General features: G+C 36.3%; 1 long non-coding RNA gene across 6 annotated transcripts; it reads right to left on the bottom strand.

Annotated features, from left to right (window-relative positions):
- Positions 1 to 328: 328 nt before the first annotated feature.
- Positions 329 to 4,683, bottom strand: LOC113335789. 6 transcript variants are annotated; one of them, XR_003353492.1, is made up of 12 exons: positions 4,442 to 4,683; positions 4,209 to 4,340; positions 3,767 to 4,005; positions 3,357 to 3,410; positions 3,048 to 3,143; positions 2,755 to 2,940; positions 2,446 to 2,518; positions 1,956 to 2,011; positions 1,764 to 1,869; positions 1,479 to 1,560; positions 1,285 to 1,387; positions 330 to 886 (listed from the first exon to the last, which is right to left on the bottom strand). It is a non-coding gene; the product is annotated as an uncharacterized LOC113335789 (long non-coding RNA). The 6 variants fall into 6 exon arrangements; XR_003353490.1 differs by having other exon boundaries at positions 329 to 886; positions 1,764 to 2,011; positions 3,767 to 4,023; XR_003353494.1 differs by having other exon boundaries at positions 329 to 886; positions 1,806 to 2,011.
- Positions 4,684 to 6,425: the final 1,742 nt, after the last annotated feature.

Raw genomic sequence — 6,425 nt, 5'->3', positions numbered from 1 at the left:
AACGGCTACATTGTCATTAAAATTTTTTGGACGCAACAGTTTGACTGTTGCAACGTCTAAAAGTAGCAACTGTTTTTAACTGTTGCGGAATTAGGTGGACGCAACTGTTTGTAGCAATTGCGAATTTTTGTATGGTCAATAAAATGTGGTTTGACCGGTCAAAAAATTTTGGTTTTGACCGCTCAAAACCAGGTTAAAATTATAGCTCCCTGAAACAAAAACAAGCTGCCCCCATTCATTTAAAAATCAAATTAATCCAACAAAATCAAGATACCTATGTCCTAGAACCAAATTTAGCTAAGCAATGTACTTTACAAAAATTGTTGAACAAAAAATAAAACTAGAAATGAAAAGGACTTCTTTTCCATAAGATATTTCTATGTTTTGCAAGTGCAGCAATGCAAGAGAATATGACACTTACAGCCCGTTCGGTTGGGAGAATCAGAATCCTAGGAATTCAATTATGGGGTAATCCAATTATTGGAATTGGATTCCAATCCAAAAAATTTATGTTCGGTTGAGGTAATTCAATTACCTTTGTTTTTACCCCGGAATCCAATTCCATTGCATCATTGGACCAATGCAATGGAAATCTATCATTTTGGAGGGAATTGCATTCCTAGGAGTTAAAATTCCCAATTACAAAGAGTTCATTTGCCCCGTTCGGTTCAAGGAATTGGATGCATCCCCTAGGAATTGGATTCCAAGGAATACAATTCCTTGAAACGAACGGGCTGTTAGCACAAAAACTTAAGAGGAAAGAGTACACAACTTGGTGAATGAATTTGTTTCGTGCCTGATAATAATGCTGAGTGCACCAAAAGGAGTGACCACAATAGTTGGCCCAAATGCATAAGTTGCAAAGTCAGCAACTTCCCGACAACCACTGCAAAAATGAAATCATCCCATTAGTAACGTAGTCTTGAAATAAAACCTCTGCAACTCGAATACATTCCTAACATAATATAGATGCATTAACTTCATAAGAGATATTCCATGTTATGAATGTTAAAACTTTACTCAGCGGGTATTGAGTTAACCAAAAATACACAACCTTAAAGAAACCAACATGGTAACAGTACACAACTTAAAAAACAATTGATACACAAAATAATTATGATGCATTGCCCAAGGCATTATTGCGGAACTAGGTACAAATAACATTTCCAATCCCAAGGATCTCTAGTCAATCTTGTCGTTGGCTCTACATTACAAACAATCAGTTCCATATTATTAACCATTTCAAACCAATGATTTCACATGTACAAAAGTTTTTAAGCTCACCTTCATGCCACCCGTTACAGAGCCTTTCACAACGCCACATTTAGATTATTACAGGCAGCATCGGATGCAACTGACAATCAAAGTCTAAGCCTGCCTCCAGACCCTGTAAAACAAGTCGAATGAAAATAAATAATCAAGTCCCATAAATTAGATTGAATCTGACTTTACAAGTCTATCCCCATCAAATAGCTCACCAGCAGCAAGGTAAATCTAGGTATAGTCTCGAATCCCATTGCATGTGAGATAAGAAGCCTTAGCATACCCAACTCTCGAAAGCTGCACAAACTGAGGCATGTTAAAATTTATAGCAAAAGAAAATTATACAGTACAAATGAACTTGGTAGAAAATATATCAAGTTGTGCAAACTGTGACTTAAGCCAAATTTTAAAGTTACATACAGGAAAAAAAACAAAATATCCAGCTGAAGAATAAGACCAAAGCCCGAAAGGTAACAAGCATATCAGAAGTAAAAGAATACCAAAAATAAAGTAGTCAATATTCAAGCCTTGATGATATCAACCTCACTGCAATTAGTACCCTCTTTGAATCCCAGGGATAGAACTTGGAAAGACAGTTCAAAACTCCTGCAACATCAAATAAAAAATTCCAAAGTAAGAAAGGAAAAGACCACTGAAGATACAGGTAGGATAAGGTATATCACCGTCACCACCTATCTCAATCATCACACGTCTACTGCAGTCATCTGCAAGCATACAAGCAACTTCCCTGCAACAAAAATTGGGTTAGTTAGCTACCGGACTTGCTAAACGCAACTAATTACAGCATCCCAAACAATGTCACATTGACTGGTCTAAACATGTGTTGTACTGCAACTACAACATCATTGTGCTCAACAATGTAGGAAGCTCAAGTGATCCAACAACAAACACATATGCAGTAGAAACTAATATGTGGTTCATAAAGGAACCATATAGTTATGACCAAATAGTGTATTTTGGAATAATCATGTATTTATTTACTGAAATAGTTTTGTTAAAAAATTCATGTAATGTGATACTGTCAATGGATCAAGTTACAATGACATTTTAGGGAATGATTAAAATCATAAAGGGCAACATCCACAAATATTAGATTCACAGGATAAAACAAATATTAGTGACGTCACAAAAAAAAATCACATTTCGATAGTGTTCAATTACCTTCAACATCATCATGCTCATCATCGTTGTCCTCGTCATCATCCTATTCGTCTTCAACAGTGGGCTCATCAGGCTGAAATGAGTGAACTCAGGATTAAACAACTTGACAGCAAAGTAGAAAGCTTTAAAATTTTCACATTATGTATTAATATCAATACTACTATCTGCCTATTCAGATCGATGCTCTCGAAGAAATCTGAGAAGTACAACAGCAGGTACATTCTACAATCCAGAATGAAATCAAAAAGTGTAAAGGACGCCCCTTAAAGCAGAGAGAAGTAACCAAGACTGATAAGAAAAACAACTTACAAGCAACTTAAAGCTAATTGTATTTCCTGGTCCTATTCTCTACTCGCTGTCCATCCAGTAAGAAGGGATTCCCCGGAGCTCAGCAATCTCTTGTAAATGGAAACTATTAATTAAGTTCCATCCTTCAATTACCAAGATGGGAACAACCTTTCCCTCCACCATCCTATACATGGAATCTTGGCGTTCCTAATAAAATAAAAAACCGAAGGCATCAGAGTCATTTAGTCTCGGAAGAACCCAGTCTATGTTAGAGAGATAAACAAGTGAAACAAAATTACAACATCAAAACCTACCGGAAATGCAAAATATGTTGTTTGATTTTCAATTATACGAAAACTTTTGGTTTTCTACCTGCTTAAAGGTTGTAGACTTCCGTGACTCTCCATCCCCTTAAAATCAAGACCACAAAGTTATCAAATAGATTAACTAACAAATTCAAAAGCAGGGAAACGATTGAAAACCACAATATGAGAGAGATGGTCATATCAACAAAAGCAATTCAAATGCATACTAAACAGATATGGAAGCAGTTATATGCTTCTATCGAACTAATGCACTGTGAACAAAATCCATAAATAAACATAAATGTATATTATATTTACCAAGCAGTAGTAGTATCTAATTATGATCTCGGCACGCCTCTCAATCTCTGCGGCCTGTAAACCCAACCTTGAGAAAATCAGAAACCAATGATATGCGAACAACAAATATATAATGGCCAATAGAACTGGAATGGAATATGTAGAAAATTCTAGAATTACGAGCCATGTCATTATCTTCCAGACTAGAGCATATTGAGAGAAGAAGATATCAAGGATAAGATGAACCTATATGATCTAAGAGTCAGTATACTATTCTATGCTGAGATCTGATATACTACAATGTGTTAAGATGAGCTTGTCCAATTTTGGAAGTAAGGGACTATCAGATGAACATTGACCATCAACAGAATGGAATGAAAGTTAAGAAGAGTTATTATACAGAAGATAAAATGCATATTAGAAGACCTCACCAACTATGACCAAGACGTATGAACCGACTTCAACGTCAGGCAGAGCGACTTGTTTGTACGCCAAATTGGAGAGATGAGGTAGTTTAGCAACATCCTTAGCCGTTCTACTGATTTTCTTCTTCATGACAGTTTTGTCCACCAAACTTGAAGGGTTCTTTTGTTTGTTAGGATTAGTAGTAGCAAGAACAACACCTTCAATCTTTTCCAGCTTGACTGAAACAGTCTTTGCATTTGCTAACCTACAAGACCCCAATTCACTAGTAACAACAAATCATTAACGAAATCCCTGAAAAAAATCTAAACTAACAAAATCAAAAAACAAACCCAAATCATCATTAACAAAATCCCTAAAAAAATCTAACCTAACAAAAAAAAAGAAAAAAAAAAAAAAACGCAAATCATAACTCAAAAGTAGAAGATCAGTTGTATTGATTTATCTTACCAGAGTGTTTGAAGGAGTTAACGTTGTAGAGATTGTTAGGTTCTTTACTGAACTGAACCATCTGATTTCCATTTCCAAACTCTTTGACGAGGAAAGTATTGTTCCTCTTCACGATCTCTCAAATCAAAAACCCTAGAAATTTAGGGATTTCACACGAGATCAGATTCAATCAAACACAGAATCGGAAATCAAACATATGGATGAAATCAAGCGAGAAACATTATTATACTTACAAGGAAATGAGAAATTTAGGTCATTTCTTCTTCTCTTGTGTTGCTGCTCTTGAGATTTTTTGGAGACTAGAGAAGAGACTGAACCCTAAAACAACTTTTATATGCAAACCTTGAAACCCTAAGGCAAAAAATAAATAGTTTGGTTTGATTTGGGATTTGAGATCTCAGAAATCTTCGAATTTCAGACATGATGCAAAAAATAATCGAGAGACGAGAATCGAGAGACTGAGAAGTGAGAACGAGAGAGAACGAGAGAGGAGAATGAGATAGAATAGAGGTCGATGATAATAGTAGGCTAACCCGAGTCAGTTTCACATCTGAATGGGCTGAAATCGACTCAGCTTAAATGTGTGTGCAGCCACACTCACGAGTCGCACGCGTATAACCTGATTTAGTTGGAATTGTAACAGAAACAAAAGGTTGCGAGTTTTGTAACTTTACTGTTGCGAATATTTTGCAACTGAAATTAGCAACTGAAAATTCGCAACAGCTTATCAGCTGTTGCGAATCTGAGTTGCTAAAACCCAAATTTGGTGTAGTGAATCTTCGTTAGTTTATGTAAGATTTGTGTTTGAAGTGTTTACTGTTAATGATTGAGGTTATTTGGTGAGGTTAGAATATTGTAATTGTTGATGGAGATAGTGGTGGTACTGGTATTTGTGGTCGTGGTGGTGGATTTTTCGTGTGATTGTTGGTGGTGGTGGATATTCTGTGTGACTGTTGGTGGTGGTGAGGCTGGAATAATAAATACAAGAAGATAAGGATGGCTATATATGCACTGGTGTTGGTAATGAATGGCTCAAGTTAATGGTGTTGTAGAATGTATTACAAGGAAATGAAGTGCAAAGAAAGAATTGCAGGTGTGGGTGGTGGGAGTTACTGAAATGTGTTGTATAGAAGTAGAATTGGAGTTGTTGGTGTTGTTTTCCATGAATCTGGAATTGCAAGTATGGATTATTGTTGTTGTTTATGAAGCTACAGGTGATGATCAATTTTTGTTGTTTATATGTTTTTATGGGATCAATTGTTGTTGTTGACCCAATTTTTATGGGACCAACTACGGTTGTTGATCCATTTATGGGATAAACTCCTGTTGTTGACCCAATTTTTTATGGGATCAACTACTGTTGTTGATCTTTTCAACTCCTATTGTTGACAATATTTTCTTGGATTAGTATAATCATGCTTGTAGTTTAAATCTTGTTTGTAGTTTAAATCATGTAAATTTCTTCAAATGTTGAATTTGCGGCGCAATGGTAGCATGACTGACTCCATGTCAGATGATAGTGTTCGACTCACGCCAAAGTTCAATCCATTTACATGGATCAACTTTCATTGTTGATCCAATTTAGGGGATCAAATACCATTGTTGATCCCCTAAATTGGATCAACTTTTATTGTTGATCCTTTTTTTTTTTTGGATCAACTACCATTGTTGATCCCCTAACTTGGATCAACTTCTATTGTTGATTCTATTTTTATTTGGATCAACAACTGTTGTTGATACAAAAATATTTGAACTAGTGGTGGCGGCGGCAATTAGGGTTGCACATGGGTCGGTTTTGGTCGGTTTTGGCCTCACCCACCACCCGACTCACTGATGGCGGGTAACAGAAGTTGTCACCCGCAACCGACCCAACAACACAATGGGTCGGTTTTCACCCGACCCATTGTGACGGCGGGTTTGGTCGGGTGGGTGGTGGGTTACCCACCATAAAATAAAATGACATTACATTAACAAGGAACAGAGTTATTGAGTATAACTGTATAACAGTATAAGTGTATAACAAAGTTGATAAAGCTAACAATAAAAAGGAACAGAGTTCAATTGTTCAAAGCTCAAAAGATAAAAGAGTGCATTACTATTGAGTATTGCCTACTATACTAGAGCCTAATATCATATAAAGCGACCAACAGCGAGTCGCTGCAAGCCTGCAAGTTTGTGGATGTTTTACCTCCAAATGACTGAAAGCCTGAAATAAAA

The sequence above is a fragment of the Papaver somniferum genome, unplaced genomic scaffold (assembly GCF_003573695.1).
Source record: "Papaver somniferum cultivar HN1 unplaced genomic scaffold, ASM357369v1 unplaced-scaffold_15, whole genome shotgun sequence".
In the NCBI taxonomy this organism is placed as follows: domain Eukaryota; kingdom Viridiplantae; phylum Streptophyta; class Magnoliopsida; order Ranunculales; family Papaveraceae; genus Papaver; species Papaver somniferum.
The sequence above is the reverse complement of the archived record's forward strand: the minus strand, read 5'-3'. Positions and strand labels throughout refer to the sequence as shown.